Source organism: Coenobita brevimanus, chromosome 33, assembly GCF_032717465.1.
Source record: "Coenobita brevimanus isolate Jiangsu-jjx chromosome 33, ASM3271746v2, whole genome shotgun sequence".
NCBI lineage: Eukaryota > Metazoa > Arthropoda > Malacostraca > Decapoda > Coenobitidae > Coenobita > Coenobita brevimanus.
In genome coordinates, this window is record NC_136986.1 from 29,279,765 (window position 1) to 29,305,271 (window position 25,507).

Sequence of the window (25,507 nt, forward strand, 5' to 3'; positions counted from 1 at the left end):
CTCTTGTATCCATTACACATTTTTGCATCCTTTCATCCACACACACATAATCAATCATTGCCTTCCTTTCATTCAGTTCATCACCCACCCTTCTCATCACTCGCCATGTATACCTGTGGATCATTTTGTGCCTGAAGAGGGTATTGGCTATCCCCAACCCCCTCCCAGCACAAATGTCCACTAATGCACTGCCATTCTCATCTATCCCGGCAGGCACACCCCAGTCACCACCTATTCCATCCACCTTCACATTTCCTACTTTATCATTCATATCACCAATCAAAAACACTCTCTCATTCCTTCCAAACTTTTCCATGCACACTTCCACATTTGTCCAGAACTCTTCTCTCACTCTGCTAGCACGATCTTGCGTTGGCACATACACGCACACAATCGCCCACATTTGTATTCCAACTTTCAATCTTACCCACACAATCTTTGACCCAACTGATCCTTACTCTCTTATGTTCTTCTTCCATCTTTTACTCACAAGTATACACACTCCTTCTTTTGCCATCTCATTCTCACCTACTTCTGCACATATACCCCATCCATACTCCCATTCTCTCACACTCTCACCTCACCATTTAGTTTCAGTTACTCCACATACATCAACTTTCGCACCCTCAAGCACCTGGACAATCTGTCTCTCTTTCACCTCATCATTCGCACCTCTAACATTCCATGTTCCAATTACCATGTCCTTTGTCCGGTCCTTGGTCATCATCATTTGGTCAGTCCTTGTCCAAGGCTTCTTGTTCGTCTTTTTAGTCAGTTGTTTTCCGGGGAGGGGCATTAACTCTCCGCCAACCCTTTTAGTCGCCTTGTACGACAAGCAGGGATACTGGGGGGGTATTCTTGAGAAACCCCCCTACCCCTTATTATTAATCCATTGTTATTATTCTTATTAGTTATTATTATTATTATCATTATTATTATTATTATTATTACCTCCACCAAGGAGGTTATGTTTCCACCCTGGTTTGTTTGTTTGTTGGTTGGTTGGTTGGTTTGTGAGCAAAATTACACAAAAACTACAGGACAGATTTCCACAAAACTTGCTAGAAGAATGGGTCGTGGCCCAAAATAGACTCCTTTAAATTTTGGTGTGGATCCGTATAAAGATACCTATCCAGGCATTTTTTTCACTTTCTTTAACATTGCAAGATAGGGCATTTTTCGACATTTTCGTAAATTTTTCAGTGAACATTGCATGGATCTTGATGAAAAAAATCAAGCATATTTAAGATGTTGTTATCTGCAAGTGTGTACAGTTTGGCGTGGATCCATATAAAATTCCGGATCTAGCGGATTTAAATATGCTTTTATCGGGGGGTAGTCTTTTTCCCATATTGGATTAGGCATGACTGAATTAAAAGGAACTGTATGTTGGGCCTTGGCGGAGATATGCACTCTCCTGAACGCCATTCTAGTTATTATTATTATTATTATTATTTCACTCATCTTAAATGTCAGGACCAACTGCCTAGCCCCGGGCTCCTACACTCCTCATGGGGCAATGTTGGATTGGATGATGGATGGATTATTATTATTATTATTATTATTATTATTATTATTATTATTATTATCATCATCATTATTATTATTATTAAAAATTATTATTGTTATTGTCGTAATATTGCAATCCATAATCTTATAATACAGGAAACTACGGAACTACGAGAAACGTCGGGAATACTCCAGCACTACCTGACTAGCAAATCCCACTTCTCAACACTACCTCCTCCCTTGATCTTTGTCGTCCTGACAAAACCACATAATGTATACAAACATAATCCTTAACCCAAACTAAATATTTAATTACAGTATACCCAAAATAATCCTTCAACTTCTCAGGTCTTCTCTTATGCCACTTCCAATGACGAGTCTGCTTCTCCACACAGTCCACTTCTCCTGGAATGCCTTGATCCTCTTCCTGATGCGCTTCTTACTTTGGGAAACTGTCACCATTCTCTTGTAGTTCAGCTCCTTGGTCCTCCTCAACACCCTCGGCTGTGGGTGAGCATGATTCCACGGAGACGTCTCAGCTGTACTGTCCTCGGCCATGGAATTGCTACAGACGATTCATATGTGCCACCTTTGGACGAGATTTCCTGCGTCTCCGAAACTGGCACGTTACGTCTGATAGGCGGTCCAACACAGCGTAAGGCCTGTCCCATGGGCTCTGCAGCTTCAGTGACTGTGCCATCTTCCGCTGAGGATTGTATAACCAAACTTTGTCATCATCCTTGAAACTCACCTCACTTGCCTTGGCATCATACTTGCACTTCATCACTTCGCCTGAAAACTTCAGAACTTCTCACACTTGATGATGTACCTCAGCCAGCCTTTCCTGAAGATGCTTCACATAGCTGGAAGTGTCTGTAGGCAGCTCTTTACCTGGTGATCTTCCGATTAACAAGTCAACGGGTAAACAAAACTTGTTACCCAGCATCAATTTGCAGGGATGTAACTGGTAGACTCATGGGATGCAGATTGATGTGCCATCAGCAACGCAGGTAATTTCCGGATTATTATTATTATTATTATTATTATTATTATAGAGAGATCGAGCTGGCTGGATGAATGTTGTGAGGAGAAGCACATGATCAGGGATTTGGTACCTCTTTTTAATGTGGCAGCGTCCGGATTTACTCAGTCGCATGCGTTTATGTGAAGCTGCAGAATGTGGTAAATGTTTTTGGCGTATTCAATGGAGTCAGGATTCCGGGGGCTTGAATGATGAGTGAATGGATGCGTGGCCAATTGGATTTGGCAGATTTGGGCTGTCTGGACATTGCTACTCCTCATCCTGCCCTTGGGTGGGAAAGGAGATCCTGATGATGATGATGATGATGATGATGATGATGATGATGATGATGATGATTATTCTTATTATTATTACATACTGGGCTTACGCAGATCTAAATTCATATCAATAACGGACATTTGGTATCTTCTAAGCAAGAATAAAACAAAAGACATACTTCATCCTCCCCCACATTATCATTATTATACTGCAAAATGTGTTATGTAAATAATTAATCCTGATGTCGATATATGAATATCTCTAAGGATACAGAAAGTTAGAATATATTTTTTAATTAACATGAGCAGGTAGATAGTCCGTCTTGAAGCACCGGACAATGGACACAAGCCAGAGTGAGTGAGTAAGAGTGTCGCATACAGTTCGCGATGACGGTGTATGGAAAACAGGATATAACTGACAGATACTAGCACATAAAAACAAATACATTATATAACTATGTGTGTGGACACCTATAGTTAATTAACCAAGATTAATTTTTGTCAGGCTATTAATTTCAATATAGAAGAAAATAGCACAATTCCAGAAATAAATTATGTTCGGTTTAATTGTTCACACACTGCATTTTACTCGTTTTGTCGTACATTTTTTCATCTAGAGGTAAATAACATTCATTCCACAACAATAGGTGAGCTCTAGAACTGTCTTCCTCTGTCTGTATGTCCTACTACCTATGACCTCCAGTCCTTTAATCGCAGTGTGTCCAGGCATCTCGAAATGAACCGATCTTGAGTTTGGCTCTCTATTATTTTGTTTTTATTTTTCCTTTGAGGGAACAGTCTAGCGGGCTTCTGTCCTTTCGTTCCTTCTTCCTTGCATTTTAAAAAATCCCAATGTTCAGTCGACTTGTTCACACACTGCATTTTACTTGTTGGTGCAAGGGTGGTCGGTTAAGTAAAGGAAATGGTCCCTAGCCAGACGTACACAGTCGTAGCCATCCCCGCCATTATGTCTCTGCACAGTACCGCAATAGCCCCAGTACGGTGTGACCATCCTCACTTGAGTGCCGTCCACCCACCGGAAGTCCCCCCTAGGTTGCCTGGTCAGAGGCGCCGATCCAGCAGTCGTGGTATTGCATACCTGATGGAACAGAAATAACTAGGTGAAGATGAAAGAAAGGTGATAAGTAGAAGATGAGGGAAAGAAGAGTGACTTCGAAGAATTAAGGAGGAAGGAATGACAGGTGAAAGATAGAAGCAAGGTAAAATTGACAGGTGATCACTTTCCTCTTTGTCTCGCTTCCTTTTTTTTTATTATTAGACGACATAATACATTATATCCTTCCCATTAACAGTAGCAGCTTTGAAGATACTGTTTGTATTGAAGGGGTTAAGAAAAATAATTAACCGCATACTATTCCTATTAATGTACTGGTCTAAACAATTAATGACATCTTCCCCAGTTACTTCCCTTTTAATCTCATGAAGTAAACGACAAAGTCCATTAAAAAAAAATAAAAATGCCTACCATTATTTTTGATGTATTGGACGAGTGGTACATAACATCCTCGCCATTAATAACAGCCAGGCAGTCCCCCAGCTGGGGACAGAAGATGCTCATGTCGTGCCAGGACCCGAGCACCCCAGCCTCTACCATCAAGCACCGACCCCCTATCTTGGTGAAGAGGGCGTGGCACACTGGAAGGGAAGTGGCGTGTGAGAAGGTTAGCATGAGGAGAACTGGAGTGATTACTGCAAGCTGTAGATAATAATAACCTCAAAAGTGTGATAATGGGATCAAAGAGGTATTATTTGTGTGTGTGTGTGTGTGTGTGTGTGTGTGTGTGTGTGTGTGTGTGTGTGTGTGTGTGTGTGTGTGTGTGTGTGTGTGTGTGTGTGTGTGTGTGACACACAGACAGACAGATAAAAGGAGGCAAACAAACAGAACAAGAGACAGAAACATACAAAAAAGAGACAGAAAGAGACAGACAATTTGAACGACGGAATTGTGGTGAGGACAAGGGACAAAGTGACGTCGCAAAGTGGTAAGGAACAGTGTTAATGGCCACACTTACCCTGCAAGCCTGTGCTGGTGATGAAGGTGGTGGTGGCGGTGGTGGATACGAGACTCTGGGGTTCGGGCGAGGTCACATGGCAATAGTAGGTCACCTTGGCTATGTAGACCCCGTTGCTAAGGCCCGAGAAGCTGGCCTCGCATCTTCCCCCTGTAGGGAAGAGGATGGCTTGAGATACATGCTTTTCGGCCGCATAGAAAAGGCAGTGTCTCCTTGATATGAACCCCTGAAGGCAATGTCTCCTTGATATCAACCCCCAAACTCGACGTGGTAGAATTATTGGGAGTTTAAACAGCATATCAAAGTACGAACTGAACGGAAGCCAGGACCTCAGAGAAACTATTGTATTTGTTTTATATACATAAGGCAAGGATTTAATTTGTATATATAGTATCGTACAAAGAATATGCACCGATAATGTGATTTACCTGTGGTGAGGATAAGAAGCAGTTATGTTGAAGCTAATACAAATTTGTGGCTACTTCGCTTGTTTTCTGTGCATTAAATCTAGATATTTTATCTACCCTGAAGCCTCGAGGGGTTTTCCAAGAAGAAAAATCATCTTACCTTAGTCTGAGTGAAACAAATAAATCGTCCCCAGCGGTTTCAGTGTTTAATATACCGTGTTTATGTGATCGGCCGCAACTAAGCAAAGAATTTACTTTTATAGGTACTTAAGGAAGTAATCTTAGTTATCAGCAGTAGTTGGATCTCCAGGCTCATGAACGTGAATTAAAGTTTATCGTGTGCTTTGATGTCACTTATGAATAAAAGTGTGTTAATGACACTGTGTTATTACCTTGTTTATCGTTATGCCCGTATACTCGTCTCCGTTCCCTGCTCCCCCACATATCTTTGCTCCCTCATACCTGATCCCTTCTCCCTCATACCTGGTCTCCTCTCTATCTTACCTCGTCCTCCACGGTCCACCAGCACAGGGGAGGTGGCTGTGCCGTCCTCTTGCACAACCCTCACGCTGTACTGAGCCGCAGCGCCCACCCCCATCCGCTCCACCTACACCGCCTCCGCCCCCGCAGCAGGCATCTCAATTTGCACGTCTGGCGGGAAGGAGGAGAATGTGAAAACTAATAGCCACGAAGAAGTGCTGTGGAAATTATGTACAACCTTAGTACTGAGTGTTAAAAGAACCGGCCACGTAAAAGTGCTATGGAAAGAATGTATTGTCTTATTCTGCCACTGAGCCACGGGAAATCTGCACCAAGTTAGACGGACGTACTATATGAAAGAAATTTACTAACTGACGGAGGGCGAAAATCTCCAAGCTAAAACAGGCGAACTCTAGCCACGAATAAATGCGCTGGAAAGAATGTAAAGCAGTAGCATTATCTTATTCTACCATTAAGCTATGGGAAATTTCGGCCAAGTTAAGGTGAGCGAACCATCTGCAACCTAACCTTCAAGGAGGGCGAGGGCGGACTCGTCGGGGGTTTGAGATGAGACGAGGATCCACAGGAAAGTCGTTGGGTAGGCTGAGTCAGGGTCATCTAGGGTCTCTATCCCCCGTACCACGCAACCACCACTGCATAGATAAACAAACTTGTTCTTAGAAAGCGTTAGAAACTCGATCGACACAAAACTTTCTAGTCAAAACCATGACAAACGTTTGCCGATGGTCCCTACTTCCTGCCTTCCATATTTCTCTTTCCTCTCTCGATTTCAGAAAGTATGCTTCCTTGTCATTCATTCCATATTTCTCCTTCCTTCTCCGTTTCAGAGACTATGCTTCCTTCTCATATTCTCTTCTCGTGTGCTTCATATTGCAATCACATAAAGACATTTCCCATAACACCTTCCATCACCACAGCCAGCAAGAAAATGACGATGAAGTTTTTGCATATGGCTATATATCGATCAATAATTAGTTGAATTTGCTAAGATGTGGTTGAACTTTCGCTGAATAGCTAAAATGCCGTCGCTAAATGGAAATGAATATATCTAGCATTCATGACGCTAACTTGGTGTATAGGTGACATAAGAGGTTTCGTAGCATCTGTTTCTTAGTTATTTATTTTGCATGTAACCCCATAACATTCTCCTGTGCGCTATTTATATCGTTTAAATATCGACAAAGTTTGCACCTGTTTTATAAAAGAGGTGTAATATGCAAAACAAATCGCTAAGGAGGAGGTGATACGGATTATCCAAAGTCATTTTAAATATAACCTTTCCCCGTCTTTCTCTCTTTCCCTGTCTATCAGTCTATCTGTCTATCTATCTATCTATATATCTCCAACTGACCCAAATGGCAAGCACTTCTGGTCCTGGCTCTCTAGCACCACTGTGTGGTCATGGTCGTTGATGAGTCGGGCAGTGTAGTTCTTGGTCTCGTCGTCCCCTGACAGCTTCACTGTCACCTTTTCGCCGCCCTTCGTCCCATTTTGACCTGGTTTCTCGCTGGCAATGATTACATTCGCCATGGTCAGCCCTGGAAGAGGAAAGGGAAAAATGTGTGTGTGTGTGTGTGTGTGTGTGTGTGTGTGTGTGTGTGTGAGAGAGAGAGAGAGAGAGAGGGGGGGGGATCAGTGTTATGAGCTAGTGCACGGGAGCCAAAGAGCTTACAGGAGTAGACAGCAAAATACACCAAGCTAACAGTATGAGGCATAGGCAGTGTAAAGTGCTTAAAATACAGTATGTGCAGTGGATGATAATATCACTTAATATCGACGAGGATGAAAAGAGCTTGAGAAATAGTTTTTGTGTGTCATAATTACGCATTTTTATTCTTTTTTAATACAAGGAAGAAGGAGCTGAACGCCAAAAGCCCTCAAGATTGTTCCCTTATAGGAAAAATAAAAACGAAATAATAGAGCCACCTTTAAGACCCGTTTATTTTCATGTGAAGGAACCTGAGTACTACTGGGCAGCGTTTTGGGCCGATAAATTGTGAGAGTTAAAACGAACCAGGTAACACTCCAATGACAATAATTATGCTCTTTCCACTTGACCTAAAATTGCCTTCTTTCCGTATTGAATGCCGAGCTGTAACAAGAAACTAACACTTAAAGTTGATGCTAGTCAAGAAGTAGTGCTATGGGAAGGATGCTGCACCGCGGCATTGTCTTTTTCTGGCACTGGAGTCCGTGGTGAAAAAGCAAATGAACGAAAATCTGGGCCAGTTTACAGTGAAAGAAGTGCAAGCTGAAATAAGCCACAAAAGGACGAAAATCTGGTCAAGTCAAAGTGAAAATCTACTGACTACGTGAAATAGGTCACAAAGGGACGAATATCTGGACCAATGTAGAGTGAAAGAAGTATAGGCTACATGTAATAATCTGCAGCAGGTCGAAAATATGGGTCAAATTAAAGTGCAAGATCCACAGACTAGTGAAATTAGCTACAAAAGGACGAACATCTGTGCCAGGTCAAAGTGACGGAACCACAGACTGCCTACTTCCCCACTGCGCCAGGGAGCTCTCGGGCAGTCTGAGGGAACGTACAAGTGTTTCCATAACGTCGAGCACCTCCACCGTGACGCGTCCCCACGAAGGCACTCCAGGGAAGTAGTAGCGGCAGGGCCCGGAGAAGCAGATCATGGCCTCCGATATCTCCAGCACCGTCAGGCCACTCCGACTCCCCAGGGCTGTTGAGGGGGCGTTTGGTAACACATTTTACTAGGCGATTTATGCTGCATATATAACCTAATATTTTCTTGTGCCTCTTGAATAGTGACATTTTCTCCTAGGCGATTCATTTTGCACAGTGTGTTATTCTCGACGTGGTTTGCAGGGGTAGCATTCAAGAGTACAGTAAAGTGTAAAGGTCAAAATAAATCGCTGAGCAAGAGATGTTACGTAAAACAGATTGTTGAGGAAGAAAGTTACGAAAAAAAAAAAAAAAGTTTTACGGACAATAAACCACTGGGGAGTAAGTGCTTAAAAAAAAAAAAAAGTTACGAAAAAATAAATCGCTGAGGAAAGGTGTTATGAAAAAAATTGTTTGCTGAGGAAGAAGTGTTACGGAAACCTCCCAAGGAAACGATAATGCTATCTGGTGTCTGTAGAGGCAAGGAGAGCTTTTGGGTCAGGGTGAAGCGGCTTGGTGGTGTGGAGGTCCTCTCTCCATCTCTTGGCCTCTTCGTACAAGAGTTCCACTTGGTAGGAACTGCCTGAGTATCCACTCCATTCCGCCCCAACCACCCCACTGCCTCGAACCGTCACTGTTTGCGTCACATCTGCAGGGCAAAAACATATTCTGGCCTTTGTTCCTTCTTCCTTGCATTAAAAAAAAAAAATGACCACTTTCACATAATGTCTTGTTATATTTTTCATTCTTTCTTCAAAGATATTGTTCCCGACAACTAAAAATGATCAAATTCACCGGTGAGCCACAGGGACGTATCTTAGATGGCATAGAAGGTTTCGTGGCTCTCCTTCTTTAACGATTTATTTTGCACATTACACCTGAACATTCCAGTGTTTACTTCGTTTTAAAATCGGCATAGTTTGCATCAGTAACAGACCGGAGAACATTGAGGTATAATGTGCAGAATAAATCGCTATAGAAGTGATGTTAGGAAGTGTTCAAAGCCACTTAGATTATGACCTACAGACAGACAAGAGAACTTACTCAAGAAGACCACATTTTCCTGGATGTCAAGAGCACCAGTGTTGCCCAGGTCATCCTTGGCTCTGATGATGACGGTGTAGACGAGGTCCATGTGGGTCGCCGTGGCTTGGCAGGGCGAGAAACAGTATATATCACGATTTTTCTGGTCCACCTCGGTATGCAGCTCCCCGTCACACTCAATCTCCAGGAACGGCACAGTGGATGTAGGTTCGTGGTTTCGTAGGTGAAGGCCGAATAGGGGGAGTTACTGATGCACCTAAACAGTCCCACTCCATCCACCGCCCCATCCGTACGATCAACAGCTCTGTCCCGTCATCAGAGCCAAACCAGGTCACTAAACTACATCATGAAATCAGAAGTAACGAAATTTGTCGAAAGTACTCTAGCTAGACTTAATTTCATTTTCACACAAAACCTAAGACAGTTCCAGAAGGTAACTCACTCACCAAGCATAACACTGTAGATGTGTGGATGAAGAAGATATATGAAATATAAAGAAGTCAGATAAGAGAAAAGTGGTCTGTTGGACCGAGATGCAACATATGATTATTCCAGTTAAAGACTCAAAAAAAAGTAGCGGAGCTGAGGCGTGGAACATGTAGAAAAAAAATAAAAGTGGAGAAGCAACAAAGAGATGAAATGAGCCAAAGATTTAGTTGCAAAGAGGCTAGATAGGTGTGATGCTTATGTAGTTTTTGAAACTTTCAATCCGGGGACATCTTTCAAATTCACTTCTAAGTACCGCCAGGCAAATATATCAATTAGTTCGAGAGGATTTTCGAAATGGATGGGTTAGGCACAGTCATCGTTAACCCATTCACTACTAGATTTCTTTTCCCAGTTGATTGAAATCGATTAGTGAATCGACTAGTGTTTACAGTCCTCCTTATATTTATATTTTTTGTTTATTATCACCCACTCCCAAGTTTCAAAAGTAGTGTGCTGTGGGGGAAGAAGGTGGAGAGTAGGGGAGTTGCAGAAACCCCTCCTTGCTTACCTCCAGACGCCTGTGTAGTCAGAAATGGAAGAAAAGAAGAAAAAGGAAGTGTTAAATGACTCGTATAAAACAGATCTCTCATCATATCACCAACTCTTATTACGAGGTCATGTTCAAATGCCATCAGATAACTTAAGCTAGTGACGAAGATAACACAGACATCAGATCTCACTAATAACCAAGAGAAAAACAGAAGTCATTTATTAGTTTAACTTTCCATCAGTTTTACAAAAATTTTCCCCAGAGATTTCATTTTCCTAAGAAGGGAGGTGAGAGGAAGACACTTAAGTTGCACGTTGTATTTATTAAACATCTGTGACGAGGAAATAAGCTGTTTCCATGAAGACTGATCACTTTGTTGGTATAGTAAATAATGTGTAGTTTGGTACTTTCTGGAAGGCGAGTCTTAACCCCTTCTGTTTAACTCCATAACCGTGGTGATATATTACCAACAACAGATTTATAGTTTTGCATGTTATGGTCTAATCTTTCAAACTGTTTACCTGTCTGTCTAGTATGCATGGCCACACTAAGAGGTCAACATCTGCATGAGCATTTATACTGGCCGGAGACTTATTTTGCACACTGTATTTGTTATAATTCGTCTAAAAGATTATACTAATTAAGCTGGTAAAATTCTACGGGTACAGGTAGGATTTAGGTCTGTATGCCTGAGAGTTAATGGGTGAGGTCTTTACAGATGTTCATTTTTTAGACTTTCAGGTATATTCATTATCAAAAACAAGGAAAAGGCAGCAGTAAGATAAACTAAGGCCTATTACTTGGGCCTTAGATAAACTGACCCTCTTAATTTAACATACCAGCATGTTTCAATTTCGTCAGCTTGGCCTGTCTTGGGTTAAAGTGAGATGAGAAATAAAGAGAAGCTGGGCCATCTTGCCTTAGCGTCTGTCTGTTGTAAATTGCCATAAATTGAAATAAGACAAAAATAAACTAGGAGAACTTGAATTCATAGTGTCTCAGTGTCAAGATGTCTGCCACTACCAACCTTGAGCTGAAGAAAAAAGAAAGACCAAGAGTAGGTGTGAAATTATTTTGTCTCGCTGAAAATGTGCGTTGTTGCTTTTTCGTGTCCTGTCTGTTTAGTCCTCCTCTGGGTGACACGGCTGGTCCCTTACATACCTTCCGAACATGATTTTTTTTTTTTTTTTTTTTTTACCTTTTTTTGGCAAGTGAACCTTATCTATGACTCTCCTTTTCATTGTCTTTTCTGTCTTATCGGAAATCATCTTTGCTCCCTTCCGCCCTGTGCCTGGCATTCTTGGAAGTACCTTGTTCTCGGAATTAATCCATTCAATCCGATGACGTATTCTCCATTCTAAAGAGCCATCAGACGATTTTATTCACCTTTAGGAGAGGTTTCTGGCAGGGAAGTGGCTAATGAAGGCCTACAGTTCGAAAAACCTCTCGTAAATTGAATAAAATAGCTTGGAGGGCAGCAAAAGAAGAGTAAGTTAATAAGAATAATGCTAAGAATAAGTGTAAGATAAATAAAACACAATCTGATTCAAGCGGTTAAGTGTGGAATAATCCGTCATTCAGGAAACAAAACAAAAAATGACATAACCATCAATCGGCGTAGCTGTCAGAAGAACAACAGTTAAAATGGCGTGGAGAAAGTTAAGTAAAATTTGTACGAAAAATGACAATAAAAACAACAGAGCAACCATGTATGTGTAATTTGATCAACACTGATACCCCTGGAATGTTTACTGCTATGGATATTTATTGCTATATTCATTTTATCTTAACTTGGCCCAGATTTTCATACTTTTGCTGCTTAATTCACGTACTGTAGCTCAGTGGCAGAATATGACAATGCTACGGCTCTACACCCTTTCTTTGGCACTTCTTCGTGACTAACATCCTATTCTAATGTTAATCGGCATTCAAAGTGGAGAGATTGCAATTTTAGACCAAGTTAGAGTTTAAAAAAAAAAAGTTTATACCGACCCATACAAAAAACATTCTCGTACTTCAGGCCCATCTCGTGAAAACTGCATGAAAATTGGTTATCCGAATATTGACTGACTCTCTCTTGAAGTTATTCATGTTGTCCACGAACCTTTTAATTCCAATATTCACTGTCACTTGGAATGCATCACGTTGTCCAATGAACTACTAAATGCAACAACGTGAAAAAAGTGTGATACCGGAAATACCAGGCTCAGGACATGACACACATACCACAGTACTCACTGATAAGGGTATAAGGTATTAGGAAAGCCCGTGGGAACTGGGGAAGGGAAGGTGTGGCAATGGGAAGTGTGGGTGTGTATTCTTGATGGCGCTGGAAATTCTTAATGCCTCTTCTTTAGCGATTTGTTTCACACTTTGCACATCAGTATCCTCTTGTGTGATTCTGATGTGTAGCCTACTATGTGGATTATAACGAATAAAAATCGCTTGCAAGGGAATGTCAAGGTGTAGAATAGAAAATAAATCGCTAAGGAAGAGAAGCAACGAGGTTCTTGTCACCTGGTCGTATTCTAGATGGCTCTGAAAACTTCGTAGGCTCGTCATGCTTGTTCCTTAGCGATTTACTCCATTACATCTTTTCATCCTCTTATATCTTAACTAATCCATAAATTATCGACACTAACAACAATATAGGCAACATATAAGGAAGACTTTTAAGGCGACAAAAAAAAAAAAAAGCGCATAAGAAAAAATTTCACGGTCTGCCATATGGCAATGTTAAAGGGGGTATTTTAGATGGCATAGGAGGCTTCGTAATTCCTTTTCCTTGGCGATTTATTTTGCATATTACACATTATCTCGTTTATTATTATACATCGTTTTAATACTTCATAGTTTCAATCAGTAAAACGCAAGAGGGCTGCTAAGGTGTGATGTGCAAAATTAATCGCTAAGGATGAGGTGTTAAGAAATTTCCTAGGCCAGCTGGATGTGCTGCCCTAAGAGGTGTGGCAATGCGTGATGTGACTAAGTGTAGCGTGTTGTTTGTGATGTGGCGCTGTGTGGTGCTGCAGTGTGAGGTTAAGTGGCTTGTAGTGTGTGTGTGTGTGTGTGTGTGTGTGTGTGTGTGTGTGTGTGTGTGTGTGTGAAGGCAATCATAAAAGTCTATCAATTTAACGGTAAATCTATTCTAATTCAGAGTTAGAAAAGAATATCATGCCTTTTAAAAAAATGTGTAGCAGACAACTGTATATACGACCCTCAAAAAAAAAAAATGTATATAATTGTCCTTAGAAAGAAAAGTGTATATATACGAGGTATGTCTCACAGAAAATTCAGTTTTACTTGAGACAGAAAGGTGTTGGGTTACAAAAATTTCATGCCAGTTCATTCATTCATTGATTCATTCATTTATTCATTCATTCATAACACAGTAATCAGAAAAATGTAGGTAAAAAGAGGAAAGACAGGAACTGGATGAACATATGTGGGGAGAAAGCGTGTAGGAGGCGGACATCAGTAAGATAGCATAAGTCACTAAAAAGAAACACTTGCACACTTCCCACCGCGTTGGATGGTTACGTCACTGCCTCAGATACCCGTCACGTCGTCATTATCATCACGTCACCTTAACGGACGCTTCTGATATCTTCATCGTCATCAACGACAGAAAATAGATAGATAGACAGATAGACAGGTTGACAAGGAGGGTAGCATATGAACGTATCTGAAAAATAGTTCCCACACATGCATACATCCGCTCACGCCAATCCAAGTGCTTCCAGAGGTCAAGTGTTCAGCCAGGTAACTCAGGTCAAGGGGTGTTATTAGTCTAATGAGCTAGTTAGCGTCCAGTAATCAAATTAAGCGCGGTGTTTAATCTCAAGGGGCGGTTATAGCACCTGACGAGACCTTTAATTACACATGTTGCTCTCCGTAAATTAGTTGAGTCATACCTGGGGCAATGCCCTTTAGGGAGTTAAGACCAGGTAGATGTAGGGATGGATGATAGAGAGAGAGAGAGAGAGAGAGAGAGAGAGAGAGAGAGGGGAGGGAGGGGGAGGGGGGGAGTGGGATAGAAACTGGAGGGAGAGAAAAGGAGGGAAGAAGGAAGGGAAATATTAGAGAAAGCAGGAGAGAGAAGAGAAGGATGGAAAAAACGAACGTGAGAAAGAGAGGGCATCAGCCTTGCCATCTCACACGCAAAGGTGAATTCTTGCTTCAGCTGTGGATATACAAACATTATTTCCAGATCAACTTATTACCTTAGACAGGGGCAATTAAGAGATATATTTCATGAGGCATCAAATTACGGTACATACCGAACATGGCAACACGGACGGCAGGCAACAAATTATCCACTATGCTAACCAGCCTTTACCCATAAATTTTCTGGCCGTGTTAATTGCCGAAACGGATATTTATAAATTTTTCATGAGACTCAGATATGAACAGTTTATCTTCACTAATTAGTTCCACTTATTGCATCGTACGGCGATGCTAGTTGCCGACAGTGATTTTTTTTTCTATATTGCTTCTAATGAGAGCTAAATATGAGTGGGATTTCTCTCACGATAAGTTAATTGCTGTCTTTGAGTCTTCATATTTGAAAGTTTAACGTTCGGCCATATTTATTACAGATTTTTATAATCTCATGAGCTAAATATGCGTGGTATCTCATCCCGGTAAGTGAATTTGCTTGTTGGATAAAGTAATTACTGTCAGTAGATATGTGCTTGAAAAAATATCGTTCAGCCAAAATTTATTAATAGTGATTTTGGGTTTGATATGAAAAGGAAGACTCCGAGTCTGAAATGAAAAATTGTATACTTCAGAGTTTTGGCTGCCTGATATAAGCAAGTCTGAAGCAGATGGAAGCTCACTCACCAGCCAGAACGATATCCACTAAGCTCATCCACACTGGTGAGGGTTGATTGTATCCTTGCTTTTATCGGCCTGTTTTCACTTGATGAAACAAGGCCAAACAGTTTAGTTTTTTTTTTTCTGCTCTGTGTTGCCTTACAATTTTTAAACTTGTTATGTGATCGAAGTGGGATTCCAGTATGGTAAACAGTGTGTTTCGATCCTTTATAGAGTGTAAACATAAGGACATGAAGAGGGAGTCTTTTTTTTTCTTTTTTTAAGAATTAAATGTTGTCCCTCAATGTGTCACTTGGAGGAAGAACAGCCAAATGGAAGGCGACATGGAGGCCATTTGTTTGTGGCCACCCCTTTTGAGATAATTATTTCTATCTATTGCATGATACCTTGATTCTGCAAGGAGTGGCCACAAACAAATCGCCTCCTTGTCACCCTGTTCTCTGCCATTCGGCTCCCCTTGCTCCAACTCACACCCCTTTCCCTCATACATCTTTCCACTTCATCCTTCCATCTCATCCTTGGTCTCCCCCTCCTCTTCTCCCCGTCCATCTCACTCACATACTCTTTTAGTCTGTCTGATTCTCCATTCTCTCCACCTATTATACCGTCCTTAAATCATTTCAGAGTTGGTTAACAGTCAGGACAGCAACAAGGCAGCCCAAATAGCCAAGATGAAAGTGTTTGCCTGACCATCTTGTTGGGAGTATCTCAGGCTGCGGTGAGTCTTACGCGTGTGCGCACACACACACACACACACACACACACACACACACACACACACACACACACACACACACACACACACATACACACGCACACACACACACATACACACAGACAGACAGACGAACATATCCGTTAATGCACTTGGGTTGCCACAAGCATCACTCACTAAAAACGCTCCCCCTTTTTCCCATTCGTGCTTCCCCAGCTTGAGGAAAGGTTCATTCTGGCAATCACTCCCCCTCCAAGGCTGTAGTCAAGATCTGCAATGAACCCTCTTATGATTTATTAACAGATATAGTGATGTTTTTGTCACTACTGGCGGTTCTTGTTAATTACCTCAGCCAAGGTTAGGTTTTCACCCCTGTCCGTTTGTTTGTTGGCTGGTTGGTTGGTTTGTGAGCAAGATTACACAAAAACTACTGGACGGATTTCCACGAAACTTGATAGAAGAATGGCCCTTGGCCCAGAATAGACTCCAATAAATTTTGGTGAGAATCCGGGTAAAGGTGAGGATCCTGGATTTTTTGTTTTCTTTAACATTGCAAGATAGGGCGTTTTTCGACATTTTCGTAAAGTTTTCAATGAACATTGCATGGATCTTGATTTTAAAAAATCAAGCATATTTAGGATGTTGGTATCTACGAATGTGTACAGTTTTGCGCGGATTCATATAAAATTCCGGATCTAGCGGATTTAAATATGCTTTTATGGGGGGGCAGTCTTTTTCCAGTTGCCGTACAGTAACAAATAGGGCTACACCTGGTTCCTGTAGGAGGTATGCACTCTAGTGAGTGCCATTCTAGTTCTGAGATAAATTGTATCTCTTTACGCACTTTGATGAATAGATTGAACTCAAAATAACTTCCCTAGTCTGACCTTATATTTGCATTCTAGAGTTACTCATATTTATTTATTTTTTCATTTATTTATTACCTTGTTCAATTCAGAGATAAACTGTGTATAGTTACGAGTACGCACATTGATGAATTGTTTACAGAATAAACGCCATAGTTTGACCTTACATTTGCGTTTTGGAGTTACTCATTTTTTATATTTATTTACTTCGATAACGCCTTCTTTTGTGACGCAGAATCTTATGACGAAGGAAGAAGCGGATTTTGAGGAGGATGACGACACACAGCTGGGTCTTCAAGAGAAGGCGATCTACATTGAACCGGTCGCCATAGACCCTGCCACCACAGAACAGACCACCACAGAACCGACCACCACAGAACCGATCACCATAGATCCGATCACCATACCCACGATCACCATAGACCCGATCCCCATATTACCGTTTTGCTACAACAAAAAGTACGTGACATCAAACTCTTGGTAGCAAAGGAAGCTTCGTTGCACATCTTCTTGAGCGATTTATTTTGCATATTAGATCTTACCATTGTCTTGGATGCTGTGGCAAGGGGTGAACGATATTCGGATTCTAGCACATAAGTAACCTACTAGATAAATGTGAGGTGTTATAGAACTTAGCTAGTGAAGAACCCTGGCCTGTATTCTCGTCGGTTAAGGAAGCTCCCTAACACCTCTTCCTAAGCGATTTATATAATTTTGGATATGGCTGGTTAATATCCTTTGGTACGTTATTTATGCTGAGTATGGCGATATTGAAAGGCTTTATATAACAGAAGAGGACAGTACGGTGAAAGAAAAAAAAAATAAGTCGCTTAGGAAAAATGGTAGGGAGCTTTCTTATTCTTGAGTATGAATTCTTATGCGGCTAGTGTGAAGCATCATACAGAGCATCACTAGCAACTTCCATGTGATTATCCTTAGGGTGGGACTGACTGACTGGGGAAGGGAATGGAAGGGCAGGTAGGGAGGGTAAACGACGGGAGGGCAGGGTAGGAGTAGAGAAGGGTAGGGCAGAGGAGGGCATAGGAGGAGAGGGTATGGCGGGGAGGGGCAGCGCTTCAGGAGACACACCCACATAAAAACTACATCATCAGGTTCAAGGACTCAGTAATTACTCAGTCTACTGAGCCGGAGAGCATCTTTTTGCATTTTATTCTCATCATCTCACAATTTCCATTAGTTCATAATGGACTTTTCGAAATGGGAATTTTGATACAACATTACCGGTAATAAATTTCTTCAGTTTGAGACGCCTTTCCTAAGTTCAGTAAAATCATAAGTTAGCACCAAGAATAAACTGATGAGCACATCATCCTGGTTGAGGGGGTTCGCAGTTTGTCTTTCAGCTCAACTTGGAAGGTTTGTGCTGGAGCCATTGGGTAGTGCTATCTTTTTGTCTGCCCCCTCCTCCTCAGTTCAAAAAGCCACTACTAAACTCTGAAAGAACACATTAACTATTCACATAAGAACCCAGCCGTCCTCTCAACTCGGCAAATCAGACTATGTTATAGCCAAGAGACAATGGTATCTTCATGCCTAACCCTCCCACTTTGAAATACCCTTACTGAGATGAATAAATGAACTCATGGCTATTCACATTAATAATCCAGCGTTCATCTCAATTCCGCAGGGCTACACTGTGTACCTGGCTAGAGGGGACGTGCCATTCTGTTAAGTCAATGACGTATACGTTCTGCAGGAACTGGCAGGAAGGCTTGTGTGATTCCCCTTGCTGTGTCTGCTGCCTGGGTCTATTACCTCCAACAGGTGAGCACTTAACTCCTTAGTCTCTCTCTCTCTCTCTCTCTCTCTCTCTCTCTCTCTCTCTCTCTCTCTCTCTCTCTCTCTCTCTCTCTCTCTCTCTCATGCTGTACATAGTTTTATGTGAGAAGTGTGCCTACACTTGTTTATGTATGTACAGTCGTCAGCACAAATTCGCTGCAAGCCTGCTCGTGTGATGTGGGTCGTTTTGTCTGGCAACAGTGTATGGCAACTAGTTGCCACATAGGCTTTTATACGCTTTAAAGACGTGTTTGTAGGAATTAGTACTATAAATCATCCAGAATGCAATATTCCTTATATCTGATCTGCATAAAAATGTGCAAAAGACGACAGAAGAATGTTGTGGAATGACATTTCTGCTCTCTCCCCCGTACCCATCCGATGTCCCTCCCCACCCTCTCACCTCAGCACCACAACCCCTGCTCTCCTTAATTCCACGCCCCTCTCTCCGCACCCTGTCTACCTTATTTTATTCACGGCGCTAACCTACGTAATGAATCGCACTCTTCCATATTTCATGTCTATTCCTGTAACCCTTTTGCTCCTCTACATTCGTGAGATTCTTGCCATGCCACAGTCTTTTTCTCCCGCTCTCTACTCCAAACATGAAGGAGCAATTCGAAACATTATTGGTTCTGATACTGCTTCGTGATTCGGTGAACAATGTGAGGAGAATGGGAACATTTTCCCTGGAAAGAGAGAAAGACAAGAAGGAGGAATGGGATACGAATGTATGTTAATTCCGCCTACTGAAATAATAGCAACCGTCTATCAGGCTAAAAAAAAAAAAAAAAAGTAAGCAATACATCACAAGAACGAGACCTTAAACGTTTCTGTATGTAACGTCTGTTGGTAGTGACAAGGGGTGGAGAAAAGAATGACAACTGGAATAAATGGAATGGGAAGACGGGGAGGGTGAGAATGGGACTCAAACAGTAATGAATATTGATAATTATCCTTGGATACAGTTAGTTTTATTAAATTATTGCGTTTAACTGAGAACAGGAGGGGCTGGGTTTAGTAAACAGTCAAGAGAATTGCGATGCACCAGTCGAGCTAGTGCCGTGGATAAATGAATGAAGGTAGAGAGGGTGGGAAAGGAGAAAATGGAAAGGCATGAATGTGGGTGGGGGTAGGAGGGAGAGGGAGAGTTTGGGGAACATCAGGATTAAGGGGGAGAGAGGGTAAGTGAGCTAAGACACCGTTTTAATGAGGATTGCCAGAATATTACACTCATATGTTGTTCCATAACATTCTTTTGCACTTTTTTATACTAATCACAGACGGAATACAGAATAATGTACTCTATGCCGTAGTACCGCTTCTTAAAAACACGTCATTAAAGTGTATAAAAGTCTAAGTGGCAACTAGTTCCGTTACACTGTTGCCAGACAAAAGGACTCACATCACTCGAGTTGACTTGCAGCGAATTTTGCTGACGACTGTACAAAGGAGTACAAAGGAAGCCAAACAGCAACAGACCTTATGGTCCTTTCGAGGCTGTTTGTTACAGAGTAGACTATGACTACAAGCTCTAACTCTACATGCTGAAGGATAAGGATAGTAAAGCAAGAAGGCTCCCCCCGCCTCCAAACTCTCCAGTTAAAACTGGCAAGAAAAAATGAGAAAAACCACCACGCAGCATGGAAAAACTGACCAGGAATTTCACAGGAAAGACTGAAATGGAAAAGCTACATTGTATATTACATTATCTATAAGCTACCAGTATGAATAACCTGAAAGAGAAAGTAGTAAAGTACAATGAATAATCGAATAAATAACTAATGCATGTCGCTATGTACGGGTATGTTAAGTTGATGAGGCGTCTGAGGACATAGTGTGGAAATTGTACAGTACTCAGTGTGGATATTCAGGGGTGGTGCAGCAGCCTTGCCTGGCGCTATTAAGGTAGGCAGCAGTCAATCAGGACCCAGCTCCATTCATTCCACTGAGACTAGGAGCTTTCCCATGCAGGACAAGCAAACAAGTCATCTCCTGAAGCAGTGACCCCTGGTACATTAAAAAAAAAAATCCCGATGGTGGCCACATAACTAACAGGGACCCTCAGCGATCCACAGCCCATCACAGGTCGAAAGTATGAGTAGTGACCGTTAACTCAGGGCTATCTGTGCATATCCTTGTCTCTGCATATACTTTATTTGCATTTAATAAATTCATCCAAGCTCAAAAATACTAAACTAAAATAAAATAGAAAATTATACATACAAAAGTGTTTTATTCAGGAGTAAACATATTAAGCTGAGGGTTGGATGCCAAATACTTATCCAGGTGATCTTTAAAGGTTTGTACTGTATTACAATTTATTATTTTGGAGGGCAATTTATTCCATTTATTTACAACTCTATTGAAGAAGAAATGCTTAGCTTCATGCGACTGGAATCGTTTGCCAATTATTTTATGCCCACTACCTCTAGTGTAATTCGAGCGATCAACTGTGAAGTACTTATCGACAGCCATGTTATCATGTCCTTTGAATATCTTGGATACTTGAATTAAATCTCGTATCTTCCGTTTTGTTAGGGTAAAGAGATTCAGGGTTTCTAAATGTTCCTCGTACGGTTTATTTCTCAATCTAGGTATCATCTTTGTCTTCCTTCGCTGCACTCTTTCAAGCTTTTCCATATCCTTTTTATAATACGGTGATCAAAACTGAACGCAATACTCCAAGTGTGGGCGTACTAAGGAATTATACAAAGTGAGGACGATATTATCGGATTTATATTCAAATGCTCTGCCTATGAATCCAATCAATTTACTGGCTTTTTTCACAGCTTCTGTACATTGTTTGCTTGGTTTCATTTCATTTGTTATTATAACTCCTAAGTCTTTTTCATGGTTTACCCTATCAAGTTGGACATTATTCATGCTATAACTTGCTCTTACATTTTTACTGCCAATGTTTAACACTTTGCATTAATTGATATTGAAATCCATTTGTCAGACTTGGGCCCAGTTAAACAGTTGATCAAGATCTCTCTGAATTGGCTGTCTTTGCAGTGTTGTATCTGCTCTGTTACCTAATTTAGTATCATCAGCAAATTTTGAAAGCTTACAACACAATCCTTCGTCAATATCATTTACATATATTAAAAAAACAATAGGACCTAACTCTGAATCCTGTGGCACTCCACTTGTAACGTTTATCCAGTCTGACTCTTTTCCATTTATTACAACTCTTTGCTTTCGTCCGGTGAGCCAATCTTCTACCCACCCAAGAACACTGCCGCTGAAACCATGTGCCTTTAGCTTCTGAAGGAGTCTTTTGTGTGGAACTTTGTCAAAAGCCTTTTGAAAATCGAGGTAGACCACATCAAGAGATTTAGTCTCATCATACATGCTCAGTATATCATTGAAAAAGTTCAGCAGATTCGAGAGACAAGAGCGATCATTACGAAAACCATGTTGCGAATCTTTTATGAGACTGTTTGTTTCTAAGTGTTTCACAAACTTGTCTCTGATAATAGTTTCAAGCAATTTGCAAATCACCAATGTTAAACTAATTGGGTGGTAGTTTTCTGGTTGGGCTCTGTTGCCCTTTTTGAATATTGGGGTTACGTTAGCAAGCTTCCATTCATGTGGTACCTTACTGCTCTTAAGTGATAAGTTAAAAAGTTCAGCTAAAGGCTTTGATATTTCATTCTGTAGTTCCTTCAATACACGTGGCGATATTTTGTCCGGTCCTGGTGCTTTATTCTCTTTTAATTTGTTTATTGCAAGCAGTACGTCGCGATCACTAACTGTAATGTCAGTGATTATGTTGCCCTCTTCTATAGGAATGGGGGAAACAGTAGAAATTGTATGTATATTTTCTGTTGTAAATACTGACGCGAAGAAAGTATTAAGAATTTTCGCCATCATAGTTTCATCATCAATGTATTCTCCGTTATCTGTGACTAAGGGACCGATTGATGGAGTTATTATCTTTTTGCTTCTTATATAACTGAAAAATTCTTTGGGATTTAATTTGCTGATACTTGCAATATGTGTCTCAAGGTTTTTCTTACTGCGTTTAATTTATATTTTGGCTTTTCGTCGAAGGGCATCGTATTTATTTTTATCATTTTCACTCTTTGTGGTATTATCATACTTATATGCAAGATATTTTGTTTCTAAACAATGTTTAATGTTAGAGTTCCACCATTTGGGTTTAGAATTTTTGGCCGGCCTTCTGTTGCACATTGGAATACATAATTTGATGGCACTGTTGAGAGTTTCTGTAAAGTAACTCCACGCGTCATTGATATCTAAAGTTTCAACAATGAGATGCCAGTCACCTGCACCTGCTATTGCCTTTAATTTCTTAAAATTTGCTCTCTTAAAGTCGGGCACTTTCTCACAACTGGCCTTGACACTGTCTTCACTGAATTTAATGTTAAATGTAACTATGCGATGATCATTTGTACTAAATTCTTCTCGTACAATAACATTACTCACTACATTTTCTGATGTAGCCAAGACAGGATCTAGGATGTTACCTCCACGTGTCGGATAATTTACAAATTGATACAGAGAACTTTCCTGCAAGTCTGTATATAGGTCTAACCCTGTGTGTGAGGATAGGTCTTCCCCCCATTTTGGAACTGGTAAATTAAAGTCACCAAATATTACAGTGCTTTGCATACGAGATAGTTTGGCAGTTTGATTGTAGGTTTCATTATCGATGTTGAGTGGCTGACCAGGTGGACAATAAATTAACCCAAAAGTGATTTTATGACAAGATTCATTTCTAATCTGAATATAAAAAGTGTCAATGTTTTCAATACATGGTTTGGTAATTTCGACTGGATGAAATCCTGATTTAACATATAACAACACACCGCCCCCTGCTCGATTCTTCCTTTCACTACTGAAAATGTGATAGCCTGGTAAATTAAACTCTGCTAGAAAATATCTCTGCTCAGTATTTAGCCACGATTCTGTTACTCCAATTAAATCATAATCTTCGGTAAAGCCAAGGACCTCTAAATCAGAAAACTTATTACACAGACTACGAACATTTGCAAGGATTGCTTTAATGTGCTTTCCTTTCTGATGTGGGGAGCTTCCATTATTTATTGATTTATCAGATCGTATGACATCTACGCTTGCCTCCCGTGATGCTTGTTTTTTCTCCAGAAAAACTTACGGCATCATTAAGTAAACGACCGAGACGGGCAGAACCAACGGCATTCAAGTGTAGTCCATCGTTCGTAAATAGTGTACGCTGCTTGTAAAATTGGTTCCACATGTCGATGAACTGAACTTCCTGTAAGCAAAGTGAGTTGACTGTTATTAATACTAAATGTTCTGCTGAAGAAGGCATTCCCTGCATTAATCCTTGATAGTATGCCTGAAATTAAAATATGGTTAGTTTTCTCCTTGTAGCGTTGGATCATCTTCCTGTACTTCTCCGTCAGCTCCTCTGATCGGATTCGCATGACATCGTTGGTACCTGCATGAATGATAACAAGGCTGTCGTATTCCACATTCTCAAAAACGTCATCCACAGCCTGTTACGTCATCTACCCTTGCACCTGGAATACAAAAACGTTTTTGTTTAGAGGGTGCCCGGCCGCAAAATTCCACCAACTGACCATGGATGATGAAGTCCCCCAACCCGTGCCTCATGGGGCTCTTCCTCTACTTCTGTGAGAATCTGAAACTTGTTACTGGAATGATGCTTCTTTTCCTTGCAAGCCTTGCACCATTCCGCACTGGCTAGAACTCATTCTGTACGGTGGGGGGAGAAGGAACCACAGCAGGAGGAGGATGGTCAACCTGGACTGCAGTTGGCCTGGCAGTGACATTGTCCCCTGCAGTGTGTCCGACATTACTCGCAATGAATTCCTCCAGCACATCTACTTTTCGGGTCAGACTGTTAATTTTGTTTATAGCCTCGGTCAGTTTGTCTTCCAGGCTCTGACGTAGTTTGCATATCCTGCAAACAAAGGTGCGGTCCGTATAAAAGGATCCGATGAAACTACCGGAGCAGGTTACGCAAATGATGTTCCGCAGCTTTCTGAAATGCAAGGTAACTGCGAGGATTTGTCAGAGAAAAAGAATCTGGTAATACTGATTAGTACCTGGAAGAGATATTGGAACAAGAATAAGTTCCATATACAAAGCCTGCTAGAACAGTGGCAATTTATGCAATGGTTACCGGTTTTACTGGTGGGGGTCTTGTTGCTATTAAGAACTGTACAGGAATAGCTCCCTTACTGGTTAGTAATACACCTTTACAAAGAATGGAAAGCCAACCGTTACCTGGAATGAAGAACTAAAATTATACTACCTGAGATACAACAACAATGAAGTCACAGCAGAGTCTTACAAGACACAAGTAAGTTGTTTATCACCTGAATAGTTACAACATATGAAAATACAATTATACCTTACCTGTAATGATGACTGTAAACCTGAGATATAAACTGTTTTCGCTGGCGAAAACAAACAAACAAACAAAAACTAAGGGAATAGTACTCACTCACACACTGTGCGCAGGGGAATCGTTAACACTAAATACACCAAGTACACTGTACCAGACTGCAGTTGTTTACATCTACCAACAACGGCGTCAACCACACTCACAACTGATTGCCACAAACTGCTTATATCGTCACAAAAATCGTCCCTACGCTACTGTTAATACACAACACTTACAATGAACTGCTGTATCACCAGAAAATAAGGCTCAATTCATACAAAGACAAGTGAAAACATTACAAAATTCCACTCAGCCTACATCAGCTCGAACAAATAAATCAAAACAAAACGAAGTTCCACTCAGTTCCGAATGGTTATACTGAGTTATAAACTCTTCTTACTGGTGAAACAACATACAGTTAACACTCACCCAACTGTAGCTTTAAATTACACAGGG